At 40.8% G+C, this 21600-nt stretch overlaps 2 long non-coding RNA genes across 3 annotated transcripts in view; one reads left to right on the forward strand and one right to left on the reverse strand.

Moving 5' to 3' along the window:
• The window catches only part of LOC102165168, a 100753-nt gene that overhangs the window by 27334 nt on the left and 51819 nt on the right, over positions 1-21600 (forward strand). The window contains exons 3-7 of the long non-coding RNA XR_002341536.1: positions 13418-13596; positions 15231-15293; positions 16167-18404; positions 20215-20425; positions 20794-20892. This is a non-coding gene — a long non-coding RNA (uncharacterized LOC102165168). The remainder of the gene's footprint in view (positions 1-13417; positions 13597-15230; positions 15294-16166; positions 18405-20214; positions 20426-20793; positions 20893-21600) is intronic.
• LOC110259287 overlaps positions 357-21600 on the reverse strand; it is a 54163-nt gene continuing 32919 nt past the window's right edge. Inside the window, exons 2-4 of one of the 2 annotated variants that reach the window (XR_002341538.1) lie at positions 8485-8622; positions 3564-3733; positions 357-2823 (exon numbers count right to left, since the gene is read on the reverse strand). This is a non-coding gene — a long non-coding RNA (uncharacterized LOC110259287). The remainder of the gene's footprint in view (positions 2824-3563; positions 3734-8484; positions 8623-21600) is intronic. The other variant, XR_002341537.1, reaches the window with a different exon arrangement.

Below are 21600 nucleotides of genomic sequence, written 5' to 3' on the forward strand. Positions count from 1 at the left end.
AAGGCACTCTCTGTGAAGAATTCCAGTCTCGATGGGAAATTCCTGTTCTTTTGAATCCCTCTGCCCCTTTACTTTTTTTGTTTGTTTGTTTTTGTTTTTTGTCTTTTTGCCATTTCTTGGGCCGCTCCCGCAGCATTTGGAGGTTCCTAGGCTGGGGCAGGGCGGAGGGGGGGGTTGGAGCTGTAGCCGCCCTCCTACGCCAGAGCCACAGCAACACGGGATCCATGCCACATCTGCACCCTACACCACAACTCATGGCAATGCCGGATCCTTAACCCACTGAGCAAGGCCAGGGATCGAACCCGCAACCTCATGGTTCCTACTCAGATTCGTTAACCACTGAGCCACGACAGGAACTCTCTGCCCCTTTATTTTTTTAAATCTATGCCTCCAAATCCCTCAGATCACATCCGTGAGTGGGATGAGATGAAATTTTCTGATGACATGGAGATGCTTACCCACGAGGGTGAACCCATCCTGAAAGCTGTAGGAAAGGACACTGAAGAGCCCGAGGCTGGAAAGGCAGACAGATTCTCTAAAAATAGGCTGTAGGATCCCTGCTTTCTTCCTCAGGGAGATTGGTGCAATACTGACCTCTAGCTGGATGGAAAGAGTGAATTCAGCTGGTGCCTTCCACTCCGGTTGTTGAAAGCTGGCTGATCTGAAATGGAAAGAGAATATTTGGACGTCGTCTCTTCCCTAAGAATGTTTCCTGTATCCTGCCTGGCTTGGCTTCTCCTTCCCAAATAACAGCATCCTCATTTATATAGTATTCATGACATGCTAGGCATAACGAGTTCCCACATTGGCTCTAATTATTCCCAACGACCCTGGGAAGTAGGTGTTATTGCATCCATTTTTTCTGGCAGGAAAACTGAGGCTCAGAGGGTTTGGTAACTTGCTCAGCATATACTCTTAAGAGCTGGCTGAACCAGTATTCTAAGTCAGGTTTGTCAACTCCAAAGTCTGTCCTCCTCCTAACATTGAGTCTGGCAGAAACCCCAGGGGGGGTTGGTGTCTATTCCACTCCCCCGAGCCTGCTCTTTGGGAAATGTCTCTCAGTCACTGTGCTTATTTATTCTGCTTCTACCTGACTCATTCCTGTTTATATTCAGAAGCCAGGCAGAGTCTCCTTCCAGATACGTCAGTCCCTGTAAAAGCAACCAGCTGCCTCCCAGGCCCTTGACTTTCTTGGTGATAACATCTTTACTTCCACACACTGAGAGCTCTGTTTGAAGCCATCGGGTGACTGGTTAGTAGTGAATCAATGACACTAGCCAATAATGACCGAATATGGAACTTGAAAACCCTTAGTGGGGGTGGGAGGTTTGAAATGCCCAAGAAAATGTGATTCGGTTTTCTGTTTATCTTTCTCTGTGTTTTCAAGATGTTCCAGTTGAGATTTTTCTGGTTGATGGATGGGTTTCAAGCTAGCTGTTACAAAGGGATTGGGGGTAAAATATAAAAAAAGAGTTTTAGTATCACCTTGATGAAATGCTTGAGCTGAGCATGTGGGTACTGAGATGGGTGCAACAGGAGGAAGAGAAAAAAGAAGCAATAAAATTTTTGTTCTTTTAACAATCTGTTAGCTGATATAAGAACTACTACTACTTATGGGATGGGGTGTTTCAACTTATTATTGGGGTGGGGAGTTTCCCAGCATGTGTCTGGGTTCTTCTGTGGACATGGCTAAGATCTTTCAGTGGCTTTCAGGCTAATGGCCTTTGTCTGAATGGCTTTGTTCCTAAAGGCTTGCCTAAGGCAGTCTGATATGTTCCTATTAGGGAACAGTGTATACTTGACTTCACAGCATCTTATTTTTAAATTTTAAGCACTCATTTACCCAATGAATTAAAAAAAATCATATATTTCTCAGACATTTTTCACAAATAAAATACACTTGTTAAAAAATCAATTATCATATGCAGAATGCATTTTTTTTATTAACACTGCCATCTTTCTTCTGCAAGGCAGCAAATGCTTTTATTTATTTCATTTAACTTTCATTGTCCCACAGTGATGGAGTACACCCGCTCCCCGATGCTGGGCGACAGGCTAGATCCCATTCCATTCTATGAATGAGCTGTCATTTAGTTAATGAATCTCTCATTGTTGGGAACTTTGATTTTTTTAAATAACGTTTTGATATTATAAACATTGCTGCGATAAACTTCCTTGTCGGCATACAGGATTATTTCATTAGAATACATGTTCAGAAGTGGAGTTGCTGGGTCAGGAATGACAATTTCACTTCACGGTCAAATACATGGTCAAATTCCTCTTGTGAAACGTTACACTAACTTACATTTTACCCCTGCATGTGCCTTTTCCCCACACCTTCGTCATGTAAGAAATGACTTCTTAACCTACTGATAAGCAGTACAAGAACACCAATAAAGTTGGAGACTTTAAATGTGGTCCAGGAATCTCAATTTAGTGAAGCCATAGACAATAGGTAGGAGTGAGCATTCTGCAAGCCCCTGAGAAGACAGGCACTGGGAACACCAGTCACGGTCTGTAAGAAACCCACGGAGGGTGGGAGGATCAGACAGGAAAGAACAGATTGTGTCTGGAGAAGCAGTGGCAGATGGGTGTGGCTGGAACAAAGTGGATGATGGGAAGGGAGACAGACAGGTGTCAGATTAAGTGTAGGGATGAGTGTAGGGCGTTTGGATTTCTCTCTACAGGGTTGGGCCGTTCTGCTGGAGCAACATGGAGGCTCTCGAGGAGGAAAGTTAGGAATAGATGTGATTTTTGACAAATCATCCTGGTTCCATCTCCTCTTCATCCTTCTTCCTTTTATCATCCTTCTGCTCCTGCTTTCTATGGGAAGTAAGAAGAGAGGGTTGAGAAAATAAACAGTTGTTTGTGTCTGCATGTAGACATGTATTTACTCCCTACAATTAAAATTGGGGGATGGGTAGAGAGGGTTTTCCTTGTACTGACGTTCACGTGGAAACTTAGGATGCTTAGGAATAAAACAGAGGGCCAGCCAGAAGTGCCAATGACCTCATAAAGCAAAATTAACTATGTATTTCTGGTTTTCTTTTTTTATGGTTTGGTTTTTTGGTTTTCTTTTTTTGTTTGTTTTGTTTTGTTTTGTTTTGCTCTGGGACCAAAAAATGGAGATTGACTTTGGAAAAAAATTTCTGATTTGGCTTTTTAAATAAAACACATTTTTCAATTTGCACTTCAAGTTAATCAGTTTTAAACATGTTAAGTGAGTAATAGTCTGATCTTATGTTCCAGGAGATTAAATATAACACATTTACATTCTAGCTAAAGATAAATTAATGTTACATTTCATTTCTGCAAAAGTTGTTATGTTTGAACATTTAACAAGTTAGAGGTATAACAATAGGTATAACAATTAGTGAAGAAAGGGCAAACCAAAGGAAGGAGAGATGGGTAAGAAGTGATTGAAGAAAGAAGAGAAATTGGAAGGTTGACTGTGATTTTTCAAGACATTTCTTCTGAAGCAAAGTGCTCCTTTGAGCACTTTTTTCCCACCTCTTTGCATAAGCTGTTTAAAAAAATGCCAATTAGAGCATTCTCATAATTACATTAAATTCTGGTGTCTGTATCTTTGTAGTCCCTTCTTTAGGACCATGTAAAAGGAACTCAAGAGCCATAACTCTGGTCTCCAGCATGACATGTGACCAGAGTGGACGCCCATCCCAAACCTGGAGCCTCCACTTCATCCCTCAGTTCATAGCAGGTCTCCTCCTGGACCCTGGAGAGGAAATGACATCAGATCACAGCTATGAAAGTGCTCTGGGAGTCTGACAAATAATTCCTTACAGACGCAAGCCTTTTAAAAAATTACTATTCTTTTTTAGATTAATTTAACATAAATTGAGATACACACATGAGACTGTTGTCAGGAGAGAAATCTCCTGGTGACATATCACATCTCTTTCACATTGTCACCCATACAGAAGGAATCCCATAGCAGTATGTGCTGTGCCATTCTTGCTGTGCAGGGGACAACTGGTTTTCCTTAAATATCTCTGTTTTCAATTCTTCTAAAGCTACAGACCATACTTGTTTTGTTTCACATGTGTGCATTTTCTCCCTTAATAATTGAAACCAGGTTTATATGTGACTCTTTTGGTGCAGATAATTTTTGCTAATTGGTCTTCTAATGTCTTAGACATTGTCCAGGAGTTTTAGGGACACTCTTGTTTATAAATGAATACTAATAAAAACAATAGTGACATAATCATCATATTCAAGGATTTCTATTATGATTAATATTGTGTTTGAAGAATGACCTATAATTTGCTAGCATAGATCTCTCACTTATAGACATGAAAGGGTCATTCTTTATGTTCTGTCATTTCATAACTTATATGTTTACACAGATCTGCAGTACAAGATAATCATAGGAATTTAAAGGAATAGCCATGCAATTGTCTTCTCAGGGCTCCTGCTTTAGCCATCTGAATCCCTGTACCATCACTCCTTAAAAAGGTTCAGTAAATTTTCCCAAAGTGACCTATATCTCTGCTGCATTTTTTATCTCCCATACAGTAAAGATGTTGTTTCTGTGTACAGCTGGAAACTCCCCAACTTTAAATCTTGCTGGCTTTAGATGGGTCCGTGGTGTTCTGTTTGAGGCTAACTCAGTAAGAGAAAGAATGTTATATTATCTGGGGCCATTGGTTCAGCATCCAACATCAGAATCTTAGGTCTTGGTTAAGATGGGGGAATTGATGATCCTGTCCTGGCTGGAATTATTGATGGGAGACCCCAGTTGCCCAGGTTGACCCTTCCGCCTTTAAATCTGGTGGAATATGGAAAACCCCTCCCAGATCTATCCTTCTTAACAGCAGTGTCAGGAGCCTCTGTTTGAATGTCTGACTTGTTTGGAGCCCTCCAAGAGACACAGGGCTGAGAGAGATGTTTTCCATGAGCAGGAAACAAGACTGATGGAAAGTCCCAGCTTATCTAAAACCCAGGAGCCAGACCTTGAGATAACAGCATTCTGTTTTAAAAGCATTTACATCCAGAAAGAGAAATTTGCAAGGCACCAAACTGTAGACATGGTGGCATGGATTGAGTCTCCCTAACCACTACCCAATCCTAGAAAGTCTATTTTGGAGAGTACAAAGATTCCATTGGGAAAAGGAAATGATATAGTACATATTGAGCCTGAAATGTTAACACTTGGTAATAGCAAAGTAAGAGAATCTTGCTTTGGGAGAAAGTGAGGTAAAACATACAGGGAGATTAATTTATGAATCCTCCCCCTCCCCCAACACCAACTTGCTGATGATAACTATCAACTCAAGGGCTTACTGTTCTAAATGCTTCATATAGACTTGTGACAACCTTGATCTTTCCATCCTTTTTTACACATGAGAAAGCCAAGGGTCAGAAAATTTTAAAAACTTTGCCGTGACAGAAGGCTACATACACAAATATATACACAGATGAAAGCCATCTTGACTGGGATTGATGAACCATGTGTGTTAACTAATGAGAATTTCTCTCCATATTCCACTCTTAAGAACAATAGGCCAATCAGCAGATAGCCGCATAAATAGCTTAGTTCTCAAAAATGCAATGACAGTAATAGCAAAAGTCAATTCCAGTGACTTTTGGGAAAACAGCAAAAATACATTCCTATGCCTTTCTCATCTTTACTTACTACACTGAGCAGTAACTGGTATAGCTGTTACTGGTGAAAAGGAGTGCCAAGGCCCTGTCATATTTTCAGTTTACAAGGAACACTGCTGTCATTTTTTGGCTGCCTTTGACCAAGCACCCCAGAAGATTCATACTTTCTGGAAAGACGTTCAACTCAAAGTGTGGAAACACAAACTTGTTTTGCTTTTTGCCCAGTTACCCAGAGCATTCCAGTTCTTAAAGGCTTCTGTGTATTGATTTGGTACATGGTGGCTGGGCAGATTGGGTGCCAGGAGAGTGGAAGATGAGGCAGGAGAGGTGGATGACAAGATCGTATTGTGCTCTGTGGGCCCTGAAAAGAACTTGGGGTTTTATTACAGTGTAGAGAGAAGCCATTAAAGAGATTGGTGCCAGAAGGTGACATGATATGATATATAGCTTTAAAGGATCATCCTGGCTGCTTTGTGTAGTTAACATTTGTGTACTTGTGCATTGGAAGGGGACAGAAGAAGTCATGGCATCTTAGACTTGGGGAATGGCAAAGATGATGGAGAAAGGGGGATGGGTGTGAGATGTATTGTAGAAATAGGAATTATAGGATTTGGGGATGGATTGAGTGTGTGTGGGAAGATGGGGGCGAGAGCGGAAGGAAGAGTCAAGGATGAGTCAAGTTTTCCTGGGTTGAGCAACTGGGTAGATAATGGTGACATTTGTTGAGATGAAGAAGACTTCCAGAATGAAAGGCTTAATGGAGATAATCGAGTTCAATTATAGATAGCTTAAGCAGATAGCCAAGCACAAGCATGCAATAAGCATTTGCAGGTATTGACTAGGAGATCAAGGAGCTATCTGGAATAGAGAGATAAATATGCAAGTCATTGGCATATGGATAATCTTTGAAGTTTTGGGAATAAGTAAGAACCCTTGTAATAAAAATGTCAAGTGAGAGGAAAAAGGGATTAACGCTGTGTTTTGAGGACTTCAATATTTAGCAGAGGAGGTGGAGCCAATAAAGGAAACTCAGAGATGGAAACCAAAGGAAGAATATGTCAAGAAGAAAGGAACAGTCAGTTATATCAGTTGGGATTAAGGAAGATGAGGATTGCACTGCAAGGTTAAATATACATTACCCAGGGAAAATAACATGCTATGGGTGGTCTCAAAATTAGAGATTTGCAAAGATCTCAGGACCTATATTGAACAAAAAACAGAAGTTTAGTCTTAGCTTGTAGAGCATAAAAGCTATCTTCAATCACTTTTCAACCCAGCTAGGTTATTCGCATTATGAGTGTAGGGCTTGGGGCAAAGTCAGGACTCCTTATCTGGTTAAAATCTCCTAATGGACAACTCACACAGAACACCACATTCTTAGCAATGTACATCATAATTAAGGTAGGGAGAGAATTCAAGGCACATTCTTTGCAAAACCTAGAGCTGTGTAGACAGGGCAGAGTATATTGTCCTTAAGGTCACATCAGAGTTATTAGACACTTTTTCCATCTTCATTTAACAAACTCTTTTGGAAGCTAATCTGACATGGGAATCTTGAGAAAATCAAAGCTTGTTTTAAGCTTTAAAGGCCAGATCTTGCTTTTGGGATCTAGACCAGGGATTGGAGTTCTCCAAAAGAGAAAGGGGAAGAAAGGTATCCTCTTCTTATGTGATTGATACACAGATTTCCCTTCAGGTGAATTTGAAAATAAACTAACCAAACTGGCTTTGCCCAATTTAGTTTTCTTTTGAGGATGAAAGAAAAAAAATTCTGAAGGCTGAAATAGAATAGGCGACTATGTCCAAAGGAGATTACGAGATTTCTGGCATCACTGCAGAGAATCAGAGGGACACACATACACAGGTGGAGACCAGGACATGGATCTCAGAAAGAAGCTCACAGCTGAAGTGGGAGAGTGGGATGTTGCTGGGAAGTGGTCACTTGTTGGAATGTTCCTCACATTTCGCCATTTCCAGAGAAAACTGGTTTCATACCTTTTCCCAGTAGCCTTCAAATCAGGAAAATAATGCACATGGGAAGGAAAAGAGTTAAGGACATGGTGGTTTTATCTCTACTGGAGAGTATATGAGTTTCTTTGGACTTATGAAGTCAGTTCAGGGGTGAAATGAACATCTTTAGAGAAAGGAATATAAGTACCAAGAAGAGCCCTTCCACAGGAAGATGAGAAAGATTAGAAAATATAGCTTTTATGAACATCCAGGATAGACCTGGTTGGATTATGGTGCCGCCATTTACATCAAAACACTCAACAACATTTAATTCATTCAATTGTTCAACAAATGTGTATATTATATTATTATTATTATTATTATTACAGCCATACCTTTAGCATATGGAAAATCCCAGGATAGGGATTGAATTGGATTTGCAGCTGCAGGCCTACATCACAGCCACAGCAACCTGGACCTGAGCCAAATTTTTGACCTGTGCTGCAGCTTGCGGCAACTCCAGATCCTTAATCCATTGAGCAAGGCCAGGGATTGAACCTGCATCCTCACAGAGACTACATCAGGTTCTTCTTCTTTTTTTTTTTTTTTTAATTATTTTTTTCCATTGTAGTTGGTTTACAGTGTTCTGTCAATTTTCTACTGTAGATCTGCTGTACAGCAAAGTGACCCAGTCACACATACATGCATATACATACATACATTTTCTCACATTATCCTCCATCATGCTCTATCACAAGTGACTAGTTATAGTTCCTGGTGCTATAGAGCAAGATCTCATTGCTTATCCATTCCAAATGCAATAGTTTGTATCTATCAACCCCAGAATCCCACTTCCTCCCCTTTGGCAACCACAAGTCTATTCTCCAAGTCTATGTACATCAGATTCTTAACCTGCTGAGCCACAATGGGAATTCCCATGTTCAACAAATATCGGTGGATTGTCTACCACGTTCCAAGCATTGTGCAGGTTCCTAGAGGCACAGATTAAAGCAAAGCAGATAGAATCCTTGACCTTATGGTGCTTACATCCTAGAAGAAAGCACAGAAAATAAACAAGTAAACATCAGTAACAAAAAGTAATATGACTTCAGTTAGGGATAAGGAACGGGAAGTAAACAAAACAGAGTACTGTGATAGAGGTGGGGGGTGGAATGTGTAGAATTTTACTGGGTGATCAAGAAAGACCTGAGGAGTTCCTATAGTGGGCTCAGTGGTTAACGAATCCAACTAGGAACCATGAGGTTGCGGGTTTGATCCCTGCCTCACTCAGTGGGTTGAGGATCTGGTATTGCCATGAGCTGTGGTGTAGGTCACAGACATGGCTCAGATCCCACGTTGCTGTGGCTATGCTGTAGGTTGGCGGCTATAGCTCTGATTAGACCCCTGGCCTGGGAACCTCCATATGCCACAGGTGTGGTCTTGGAAAAGATAAAAAAGAAAGAAAGAAAGAAAGAAAGACCTGAGAAGATGACCTTTGTGCTGTGGTAAGAAGGAGGCAGTCATATATACAGTACATGCCAGGCTCACAAAGCTGCAACTTCAAAGACCTTAGCAAGTTTGAGGAAGGAAAAGAAAGTCTATGTGGCTGGAACTTCATGATGGGGAGGAGAATGACAGATGATGCATTTGGAGAAATAGGCTACAAATAGACCGATTAGGGGCTTGAGGGCTCATTTCAAGCTGCAGAGGTGATGTCGCTGAATGCAGAATTGGGGAAAGGTGAGCATGATAGGCTCTTTGCAGCCCCTCCTACTGGCTTCGGCACACTGCTGGGCACCTCCCTCCCTTCCTTCACTGCCTCTGGCTACTTGCTTGCTGCTGAGAACCGGGCCACTGGAAGTCACAGGCTCAGTCACAAGACTGTGCAGAGATGGGCTTCCCCCCTCACAAGTAGGCAGTGCCCCTACTCTTTCTGGAGTGGTTCTGGGGGTACCTTGTTGAAACATTCCCCCACTCCCCCCACTCCCTCCTTCTCTTCCTGGAGCCTATGCATTTTGGATTGTTTATCAGCATTCTAGCCCCTACCCATCAACCAGTAGCACTTTTCTGTCCCCTCTTCCTCTACCCATCTCCCCAGGTATGACAACAAAAAGTGCATTCAGACATTGCCAAATGTCCCCTGAGGGCAAAACTGCCCTGATTGAGAACTGGTGCCCTAGGGAAACGTTGCACGTGTGTACCAGGAAACGATAAAGGAGTTCCCACTGTGGTGCAATGTGTTAAGGATCTGGCATTGCTGCAGTTGTGGTTTGGATTCAATCCCTGGCCTGGGAACTTCCATATGTCCTAGGTGTAGTTAAAAAAAAAAAAAAAGATGTTCATAGTAGATTTATTCTTAACAATTTAAAGAGAAAACAAAAAAACCCCTAGGAGTTTCCATCATGGCTCAGTGGTAACAAACCCGACGAGTATCCATGGGGACCCAGGTTCAATCCTGGCCTTGCTCAGTGGGTTAAGGATACAGCTTTGCCATGAGCTGTGATGTAGGTCGCCGGTGTGGCTCAGATCCTGTGTTGCTGTGACTGTGACATAGTTTGGCAGCTGCAGATCCAATTAAACTTCTAGTCTGGGAACTTCCATATGCCTTGGGTGTAACCCTAAAAAGACAAAACAAACAAAAAACCCCAAGAACCTAGAAAACATTCAAAATTTCTGAAGAGTAGAATGGATAAATAGTAATATAGTCACACAGTGGAATACAATACGGTAATGATGATGAATAAAATGACAACCTTGGAAATTTTTGATAGATTATTTTGAGTGAAAAATCAAGTGCAGAATACAAACTCCATGATTCCATTGTGCAACATTTAAAAACACATGAAACAAATAAAAAGTGTAATGTCTTAGGATATACCCATATATAGTAAAACTTGAAAGAGACACTAAGGGAATGAGGAAAAAAGGAAATTTAAGATAGTATATACCTCTTGGCTGGGAGGTAAGGAATGGGATGAGGGAGGGGCCCACAAATAGCTCCCATTGCTTAAATTAAGGGGTAGAGGATGGGTGGGTGTTTATTACATTTTATGCTTTATTATGTACATATGTGACATGCATTCTTTTATAAGTAGCAACAATCACATGAGAAAAAAATGAAAAAAAAAGAAATCATGAGATATTTTCAGAAGAAGAAGTAAATTAGTCCAGAGTGTGCCAGGAATAACTAGGTGAGGTGGGAGAACCATCCAGGCTTTCAGAAAAAATACCCTCTCCTAAACCTGGATTGACCTGTCTAGGGTTATAATGCTTTGAAAACTTATCCTTTGCTACTTAACTAAATGATCTTGACCAGGTTTCCTTTCCTTTTATGGACCTTAGTTTCTCCAGCTGAAACAAAAAAAAAGTGGGGCCCAGACTAGAAGTCAGGGTTGGTAAATCCATGCATATCTTACTCTGTTCCATGCCCATGCCAGACATGAGTAATTGATCACAGCACTCTTTCTCTAAATTGGGAAGAGACCTCCCAGTTGTTTTCAACATAGAATTTTGATTTATCACATGCAGCAAGAGATAAGTCTATATTCCTAACATTTGATGCCTAAAGACTTATTCTCTGTATCTCTTGCCTCCATTTTTTATTTAATCACCTTAATAAGTTTGGGAGCTTTTTAAAGGGTGGAACAACCTCTTGTGTCCATTGTACCCTCCCATTCATTCCTGTGGTCAGTGGACACTAGAGTTTTAGTGAAAAACAGGCTGCCTGGAAAGCAGTATTTCTTCTACCTTTTGCACCATTCATATCCCAGATCAAGAATGGAGCAAATGTTCTAGAGCCTAGTAAGTGGATTCGGGTGTCTGTGAACTAAACGCATTCCACACATGCACGAGGTCATATTCAAGAAGACCAGGATCCAGTCTCTGTTGGAGACTTGTGAAAAGACAAGGGAACTTGGAGAAGCCATGTGCAGGAGAGGGGTGCAGAAGAATCGATTGAAATTGCTCAAAATTGAGCGAGGAGAGGATGTAGCCTGAAGGTCTGTACGGGGCTACTATTAAGGGGAACTAAAGGTAGTCAGAATGGCACCAGGCAGATTAAGTCGACTTTTCTCTCTGTTGACTTTGCCAACTCACATAATCTCTTGGGGCTACACCTCATCTGTTAACTCTCTCAAATGAGAGAGGTGATTTCTTTGATGCTCACATTCCAGTTCAATGGACTGAAATTGAAGTTGTGAGCTAGAGAGCCAAGGCCCAGAAGCATGGTTTACAACCAAGCACCACACGCCCTCCAGTGGCAGAAAACCAATAACTCAGGTGAAAATGCAGAACGCTCAATTTTTGCCTAAACTAGATTTTGGAAGTAGTATAATTTTGTTGTTGTTGTTGTTCTCAACTGGATGCTTATAACACTATAACAGATTTTTTAAAATGCTATAATTTTGCCCAGGAGTGTTATCAATACATAGAATGTCAGAGCTGAAATTAATCATAAAATTAACATATCTAATTTTTCATTATCTCTACTTAATGAAAGTTCAGAGAGGTAGAGGGACAGAACTGATGCTGTGACCACCATCTTCTGGCTCCAGATTCAGTGCTTGCTTCACCCTGCATCTTGCCTTCCCCATAGCAGTATTTTTTGGACAATTGCCATCGGCATGGCACTGCACTGTTGGGGAATAATGGTAAAGTCACCAATGACTGAGTCTTACTCCATGCAGAATGCTATTCTAAGCACTTGACATTAATTTCTTGTTAATTCTGACAACAACCTTATGAGATAGTATTATCATCCTTATTTTATAGATGAAGAAATTGAGGCTCCAAATGACGTTAAGGGAGTTACTAAAAGAAGCAGACGATAGGTCTGTACACGAGCCATCTATAGCCTAGTGGGAAAGATAAAGTGGCTTATCTCTGCCTGAAGGAATGGTATCTCTGTAATTAACTGTAGCTAATTTGTCTAGGACACAGTGTATTGGAGCCAAGACATTAAGGCCCAAGAAAGGAAGTAGGTTTTCTAAGTGCATTTCTTTGCAATGCTAATGGATGGGGCTTGCATCACCACTGGAGGTCAAGGTGACCATCGGATTTCATCTCACACAATCTTCCCTATTGAGCATCCCTTGCTCTTGACCACAGTCTATCTGATGGTCCTATGTGGGCTTAGGAGGAAAATGTGTTTGAACAATTAGTGATCTCTACTGTGGGTCAGGGATGCGGGCAGTTGGCATGACGGCACTTATTTGCCATAAGTGTTCCACATGAACTAAATTTTACAAAGCCTACACATTCTACAATGTACTGCAGAAGCCAGACATCACTTGGAAGCTTTGCTGAAATGCAGAAACTCAGGTCCCTTTCCAGACCATTTGAATGAGTATCTTCCTTGTATCTAGAGCCAGAAGTGACTTCTGTGCCCCTAAATGTTTGGAAAGTGCTGTGGTAAATCTTGTTTACACATGGAGCAGTGACATTTCAGAGGACAAGGACTGTGTCCTCTTGCATGTGGCTCAGTGATGTGATTGTTTTTTTCCTCTTTCTCCCCTTTCATTCATTTTATTTCTAAAAACAATCATACTGTAATTAGACAGTTTTGGTATTCAGTTTAATATGGGTATAGATTTGTGAGACTCTACCCCAGTCAGGGTACAACGAAGTTCATCCCCCCGCTAACTCCCATGCTATACTTCTCTAGGTGCCCCCCGCCTCCGCCATCTGAACCCCTGATGACCACTGATTTAGTCTTTGTCGCTACAGTTTTGTCTTTTTGAGAATGCCACATAAATGGAGCCATGCCAAGTGTAGCTTTTTGAATTTTGCTTCTTTCGTTCAGCATAATGCTTTTCATTGATAACATATTTCTTGTTTTGTTTCCTAGCTATAAAGGAACTACTGTATAGTAAAATTCTGTGGCACCACACAAAAATGGAGATTTCTCAAATGTTGAGAGTTTGAATTATTCTAGGTGCATATCAATGCATTTGTCTTCGTGCTCTTTCAAGTGTGACACCATGTACCAAATTTACTTCCCAGACGTACTCCATCTGATGTCTTGAGGTAAATTGTCACTTGGTATTTGCTCCACTTTATAAAATGCTTATTACATTCTTTTCCAAACAATATTTTAAAAGGGTTTTTGTTCATTTGTTTGTTTTTTTTTTTTTTGTTTTTTTTTTTTGGCTAAGCTTGCAGCATGCGGAAGTTATAGGACCAGGGATTGAACCTGAGCCAAAGCAGTGACAATGCTGAGTCTTTAACTGCCAGGCCACCAGGGAACTCCAAGGATGGTAATCCTTAACTGTCTTTGTCAATTATGTTTTGAACAAAACCCATAAGTACATACCTGTTTTATGCCATCAAACATTTCAAAATGGAACAAACAAAAATACGTTTTGAAGCAAAGAGCTCTAAAGGCTCCTTATAGGAGGAAAACAACAATAACAACAGCAAAACTTGAAAAAAAACTCTACTCTGGAATATAATCATCACATTCCTCCTTCACATTTGCAAATCAGTGTCCCATCCATCCTCTGTTAGAAATCAATGGCCCTGGGAAATGCAGGAACCAAGTCAGGGGTTGTTATTATCGCTTTGCAAATGAGGAAAGTGATGACTAGATGGGGAGGTGAGCAGTCAAAGGTTACACAGCTGAATGGTGACAGAGCCAGAAATAGGATGGAAAATCTGGGTCCTAATATGCTTACTAGGCATCTGATATTACAGCCTTTTTTAACCTTCTAATCAATAATCGCAAAGACTGTTAGATCTATCACATTCCAAAAAATGGATAATTTCTTTTCCTATGAAAACCCAGGGTTTTTTTTTTTTTTTTTCTATCTGTGGTAATCTTCTAAAACTTCATGAAGATTTTGATAGTAAGTCTGTTCTATCATGTTATTTACTTTTTTTTTTTTTTTTTTTTTAAATAGCTGCATGGGGGCATATGGAAGTTCTTGGGCCAGGGATTGAATTTGAGCCACACCCGTGAACTATACAGTAGCTGTGGCAAGGCTGGATCCTTTTACTTACTGCACTGGGCTGGGATCAGATCTGTACCTCTGCAGCAACCTGAGCCACTGCAGTTGGATTCTTAACCCGCTGCACCACGGCAGGATCTCCATCTGCTGTAGTATTTTTGTTTGGCTTTAGTCGCACAGAAAAACCTGGCTTGAGGATATAATTCACTTGCCATTACCAATCACATGAATATAGACATTTTTTCCTTCTAGAGAGTAAAACTTTAAAGACTGAGGCCATGTTCTGTCTCAATTCCCATGCTTCCATTTCAGAGCTTTCTAAGGTTGGAGTCTCTGATGGGGCAGGACTTTTTAGAAAATGAGACAGACCTCTTTTCATCCTTGGAATTGCCATGGGATCTAGTAGCTGCTTCTTTACACCCTCTGACAAGATTAACTGGGACATTTTACAATCCAGGGAATAATAGATTATTTCAGTGGAAGTGGTTATAATTTTTAGTTCACGTCTTCAGGGACACTTTGTGTGGCATTTGAGCTGAAATGTGCTGTACATTTGCAAATTGGGAGCCAATGCTTTCAAAGTTGTGGAAACTGAAGATGAGAGCATCTTTGAATTTTATTGGGATGCTTAACTATTTGCATAACGCTTGCTTTCTATTCTCTCCACTGCTTTTTACCCACCCCCACACATGTCCTGTGCTGCACCGGATTAAGACCAGTCCCTCTCCTGCAGGGATGACCTACCACCATCCTATATGCTGCACAAGTCTATGCAAGGTGAGGTACAGACCCAGAATTCATTCATTAACAAGGGTGATGGGAAGTTGTAAACACAGCTGTAGGCTGCTGGCTCTGCAGACCTGCCTCACAAGGCAAGTGAAGAAATGTTGAGTGTTAACACAGTCTCCTTGTCTGAGACCTCCTTAATGGAACTTGTCAGCAGAACTCTGGCAGTGGAGCCAACAGCAACACACCAATCTCTTTAGAGGTATCCAGAGGCAGGGCTCTTTTTTGCCTGGAGTTTCTATCCTTAGAACCAAGCTGATGATCCTGATGATGGGGAAGTCTTAGAGAAGAATGGGGAGAAAGCAGCAATCTATTTCCTAAAGGGTATATTTTCCAGTCATTGAGCACTTGTATTTTTGGTGAGTCCTTGGAGGAGATTGGATCTGACCTTTCCTTCCTTTTGGTCGGAGCTACTTATCCTTCACCCCAAACTGGAGCACGGCAATTCTCTTTCCAGAAGAGACACGTTTATCCCTTTAGCAGACAAAGTTGTTTGTTTGACATGTGGGAATGATAGCACCTTGTTTTTGGAGAGCCATAGTCTACAAAATATTTTTTTTTTGGTCTTTTTGTCTTTTTAGGGCTGTACCTGCAGCATATGGAGAGTCCCAGGCTAGGCATCTAATCAGAGCTACAGTTGCTGGCCTTTGCCAGAGTCACAACAACGCCAGATCTGAGCCATGTCTGTGACCTACACCACAGCTCATGGCAACGCCAGATCCTTAATCCACTGAATGAGGCCAGGGATTGAACCTGCAACCTCAGGGTTCCTAGTCGGATTCATTTCCGCTGTGCCATGACAGGAACACCTACAAAATATCTCTATACTTGCTTTTCCATAAGAATTCATTTAAGCCTCTTCAGTCTCCATTTACAGATGAAGAAACCAAAGTTCAGAAAAATTAAGCAACTTGAACAAGGTCCTGTGAGAAGCCAGTGATGGGGCTGAAACTTGAACAGAATCTTCAGTCTCCACACCCTGGGCTCTTCTCTCCCACCAGCTTCTGAGGGAAGCAAGAACTTGTCATGAAGCCTGACTTTTGGCCCAGGGAGTTGGAATTCCTCTGCAGGCCTCAGAAACCAAGGCCCAGCCTTGCTGACCAGCACTTCCTGCGTCAGTGTTTGGATCAACACTCAGAGCTCATTGACAGCAGGTTCCGGTAGCAGAGAAGGGAAACACATGAGGCAGCTTGTTTATAATTTAAAATGAGGGAAAAAAAAAAAAAAAACAGAAAAATAAATGGATTCACAGGCAGGCCAAAAATGATGATTGCTTTGATAAGTTCCTTCCTGCTTCTGATAAAATGCTCTCCATTCATGCATCAGAAGGCCTGCAAGGTGTCCAGTGCCCCTGGTACTTCTAATATTGGGTTCTTTAACAATTCAACATGATATATATATACACACACACACATATTTCCCATAATAAACATAAAATATAAATATGCATTAAAATTTATTCACTTATAATTGGTCTTTGCAAGCTATAGGCGCACTATATATATATTTTATTAATTTTATATCATAGTAACATGATGGAGGATGGTGTTAGAAGAAGAATGTATATATATATGTATAACTGGGTCACTCTACTGTATAGCAGAAATTGACAGAACATTGTAAATCAACTATAATAAAAAATTAAAAATTACATATCATAGTATATATAATTCTTCTGATCATGTTTGTGGGGACATTATTTAGCTCCTGAATCACAATATATTATTGTGCATCTGTGGCTTGCAAAGCGCAATGGCTGATGGGTATCAGAAATGATCAGAAATGATTAACCAGGCTCCCTGCTTTTGGTTGCTTCCAGTCCTGTGGGAAAGACTGACCTGTAACTTTTTAGAACATGAAGCTGAAGGAAGGCCATAACAGAATAAAAAATTAAGTGCAATGTGAGCCAGAGAAGGAGAACTCATTCTGATGGGGCTAAGGGAAGACTTCAGGCAGAGGAGGGCTTTGTGGTGGGAAAGACATTCTGGGCTGAGGATCCTGGGCTGTCTGCAATGTCCTATTTCACCAGGGGATGACTATAGGGCAAGGGACCTGTGAAGGGCTGGGAGCAGAGGGAAGGGGCCAGGCTTAAAGAAGAAAGGTCACAGAGGTGCTAGGAATTGAGGTGGGATTATTAATGGTTTTATACCCAGGGACTGGGAAAGCTTGGATCTTCCCTGCCAGTCATCTTTTCTCCTAGTTATCTTCCCAGTGGAAAGAGACTCAGGAATAACAGCTACCTGGGACTCTAATTAGCCCTAGGAGTACCAAATAACACTGTGGACTTCTGGGGAAAACACTCACTTCAGCTTGAAGACTAAGTTGGGCTTCAAGTTTGAAAAACTTGAATCTGAATCCTCTGATGAGCTGAATTACAGGCAAAGGCCAGCATGCTTAGGCACACCTATGGAGATATGGTGGGTCTGTTTGGATGTCTACTTCTAGTCATGTGGAGAAAGTAAAGGGATAGGTGGATTTATACCTTTAACACACAGAAATCTGACCCCAAAGAAAATGTGACATGAAAAATGATCTAAAATTTTGATCAGTCAGATTAATAATTCTTTCTCCCTTCAAAGGTAAGGGAGGGAGCTAGAAAGAGGTGGCAAAAGTTGGCATGATGTAAGGAGAGGGGTAGAAACATTCCATCTCCTGCAGGCAGTGGTGGATGGTGGGTGGGAAGTGGCTGAAAGTCCATGAACCAGAAAAGCAGAGATTCTGCTTGGCAGAACTAAAGGGGAGGTCTCAGGTTCTAGGTAACAGTCAGGAAGTAGTCATGTTGATGGAGCTTATGAGCCAGAAAAACGGTCAAAGGACAAAGAGATCCACAGGAAATAAGGAGCAGGGCAAGAAACTAGAAGAAGCAAATGGCACTGACAAGGCAAACGGAAGCATTATTGTCCACCTGCCCTCTTAACTCATTAAGACAAAGTCCACGGTGAATCTCAGTCAACGGTGACTGAAAGCAGCTGATTTGGTAGTTAATGCAGTTGCAGGGGCAGGGGGCATGGACAGACAGTTGTCTGCGGCAGTAGGAAGTAGGGGTGGGCAGAAGGCACTTCGCCAACCTCCTCCCACTCTAACAAGCACAGTGCTGCTGTGGTATGTACACATGAGCTATAGAAGACATGTTTTCTTAAAGAGGTATTATGTTACTCAGAAATGCTTGGAAACTACTGGTATGGCAGAAAACATTGGATTGGGATTTAATAAATAAGAGTTTTAGTCCTGATTCTGCTATTTCAGCTCCATGACCTTGAACAATAATAAAAAGTATAATAATGGGCTTGATGATCACTAACTGATTGGGTGTTAAGCTGTTGTGTTAAAACCGTGTATGTAATGAGTATCCTCTATGTACTATTTCATTTAATCCTCACAATAACTCTATGAAATAGGTGTATAATTTCCCTTTCACAGATGAGGAAAATGAGGTGCAAAAAGGAAAAGTGCTCGAGGAGAGACACAGCTGGTATCAGACCCAAGTCTCAAACCCATGCCTGATATCAAGGACTATGATCTTATAGCCCTCACTTGACTGTTCTCTATGACTTTCACTCCTACCTCTAAGAGATGAATAAAGATCCTTGTCTATGAAAAATGCCAATGGCATTGAACTTGAAGATTGCATTGAATTTGAAGATTGCCTTGGGTAGTGTAGTTATTTTGACAGCATTAACTCTTCCAATCCAAGAACATGGTGTAACACCATGTAAGTCAGATAGAGAAAGATAAATACTATATGATATCACTTATATGTGGAATCTAAAAAAAAAAAATACAACCAACTGGTGACTACAACAAAAAGAGTCACCGATGTAGAAAACAAACTACTACTTACCAGAGGGGAGAGGGAAGAGGGGAGGGGTAATAGAGGAGTAGGGGATTAAGATGTATAAACTATTAGGTATAAAATAAGGTACAGAGATATGTTGTACAACACAGGGAATATAGCCAATATTTTATAACAACCATAAATGGAGTATAACCTTTAAAAATTGTGAATCACTATATTGTACACCTATAATAGATAATATGGTACATCAAATATATTTAATAAAAAAATTCTTTTGGATTCTCACAGAGTATGGAGGGATCAAATGAATAAACATTAGTGGTAAAAACACTGTAATCTAAGAGGACTTTAAAAAGGAAGCAGGAGTTTCCATAGGAAACAAATCCAACTAGGATCCATGAGGTTGTGGGTTCGATCCCTGGCCTTGCTCAGTGGGTTAAGGATCTGGCATTGCCATGAGCTGTGGTGTAGGTCGAAGACATGGCTCAGATCTGGTATTGCTGTGGCTGTGGCATAGGCTGGCAGCTGTAGCTCCGGTTAGACCTCTAGCCTGGGAACCTTCATATGCCGCAGATGCAGCCCTAAAAAGACAAAAAAAAAAAAAAAAAAAAAAAAAAGGAAGCAATTACTATCCTAATCAAAGTCTGGTGCTTTTAAATGTTTGTTGAATGAATATGTACTTAATTGGAAATGCAATTTCTATGTCCATTTATTTCTTAACTTTATTTATTAAACATGTTGTTAAGTACAGTTTTTAAACTCATTTAATCTTCAAATTTGGGCATTATTATTTTCATTTTATAGGTGAGGAAACTTAACCTTTGAGAGGTTGAGAAATTCACCCAAAGTTATCTAGATCTAAGTACAATCAAGGCATGTGAAAATACTAGATACTTTGGAATAGGCATCTAACTTTGGAGGCAAAGCTTGGTGATGACTTATGACCTTTCACACCTTACAAAGCCAAGAAAAGAAAATGGGTTCCAGGGACTCTTAGAAAAGCATTCCCCAAAGGTTTGGACATATATGAATAGCTTCAGCAGCCCTGTGATGCTGAAGAGTGAGGGCTTCTTACTTCCTGGAGCCCTGATAAGTGTCTCTAACTCTTCCTAGTAGCCTTGGCTCCAACACCTATCTGGCGAGAATCTTGTTTTCCTCTTCAGCATAGCTGAGCTTGGAGGTTTTGATAGTGTTTGACTTCAGCAAGTTTCCACATGAGCCTCTGATCTAATGTTGGAACAAAGCAACTGCGGAGGGAGGCCCCGCTTGGAATGAGTCAGGTGGAGACTGATGCCTTGTTTCTTGTTAAACACGGTTCCCCCTCCAGGTATGTACTTTTCCCCCAACTGTCAAACTCTGTCAACACAAGTCTGGGCTTCCCTCTCCCCACTCAGGCAAACACTGCTCATAGCAGGAAAGGAACAAAAGTCCTTGGCTGAAATGTGAAAACCTACACTTTCAGGGGGAGGATCAAGGGCTCTTCACCTGGCCAAACATTATTTGAATTTTGTAGCACAAGCACTGGAGTTTAAGTTACATCCTGGAATTCAATATTTGGCATAGAACAATAATCACTGTTGATTTCTCCTACTTGGTATACCTGTTAATTGCTTTGAGATGAAGTGACAGACCCTATCAGAGGATTGTGAGTTCATTTGCATTACCTCACATTTTTTTTTTTTTTTTAAACTGAAGGAGAAGCTGAGTTTCAGAGAAGCTAAGTGATTCCCCCAGGATTATATAGCCACTTGAAGAGTGGGCTGTGAAGAAAGAACCGAAGCCTCCTAACTTTTGGTAAAGTGACTTGTCAACCATACAAGTTTAATTCTGTTTTTGTTGGTATCAATACCCATGGAAATTAAGCTATTTGTCTTGGGTCAGCATGAAAACACATTTTTAAGAAGTCATCTGCTAGTAAGTACTAGTATTTACTATTGCTAAATATTTTGACCCAATTTATCAGAATCTCTAATATTGTGATTGAGAGTAGAACTTTGGTTTGTATCTCAGTCACACCAATGATTAGCTCTATTATCCTGGGAAATTTTAACTCTTTTCACTCCAATTTCCCTTTTCTTAAAATGGGAATACTAATAGCATCTACCTGTGCCCAAGTGATTATGAGAATTAAGTGAAATTACACATACACAGAGGTTAGAACTATGCCAGGCACCTAGTAAATACCTAATACATGTCAAGGAACCCTACTATTACATGAGACCTTAAGACATTTTCATTTTGCCTCTATCATTAACTAGCCTCTTACTAGCTGGGCCTTAGTTTCTTAGTCTGTGAGATAAAATTCATATTGTTTCACCATTCAAAATGGATTGAGTTTCTTTATATGCTATGCAGTGGAGATGCTTATTTACTTGATAATTTATTCATTGCTGAATAAATCTTTATTGAGTGCCAACTGTGCCAGGCATCCTGTGAGCAAGACAGAGGAGTTCCCTGTTTTCAGGGAGTTTATCATCTGTGGGGAAGACAGAAAATTATACA

Source organism: Sus scrofa, chromosome 2 (assembly GCF_000003025.6).
Source record: "Sus scrofa isolate TJ Tabasco breed Duroc chromosome 2, Sscrofa11.1, whole genome shotgun sequence".
NCBI classification, from domain to species: domain Eukaryota; kingdom Metazoa; phylum Chordata; class Mammalia; order Artiodactyla; family Suidae; genus Sus; species Sus scrofa.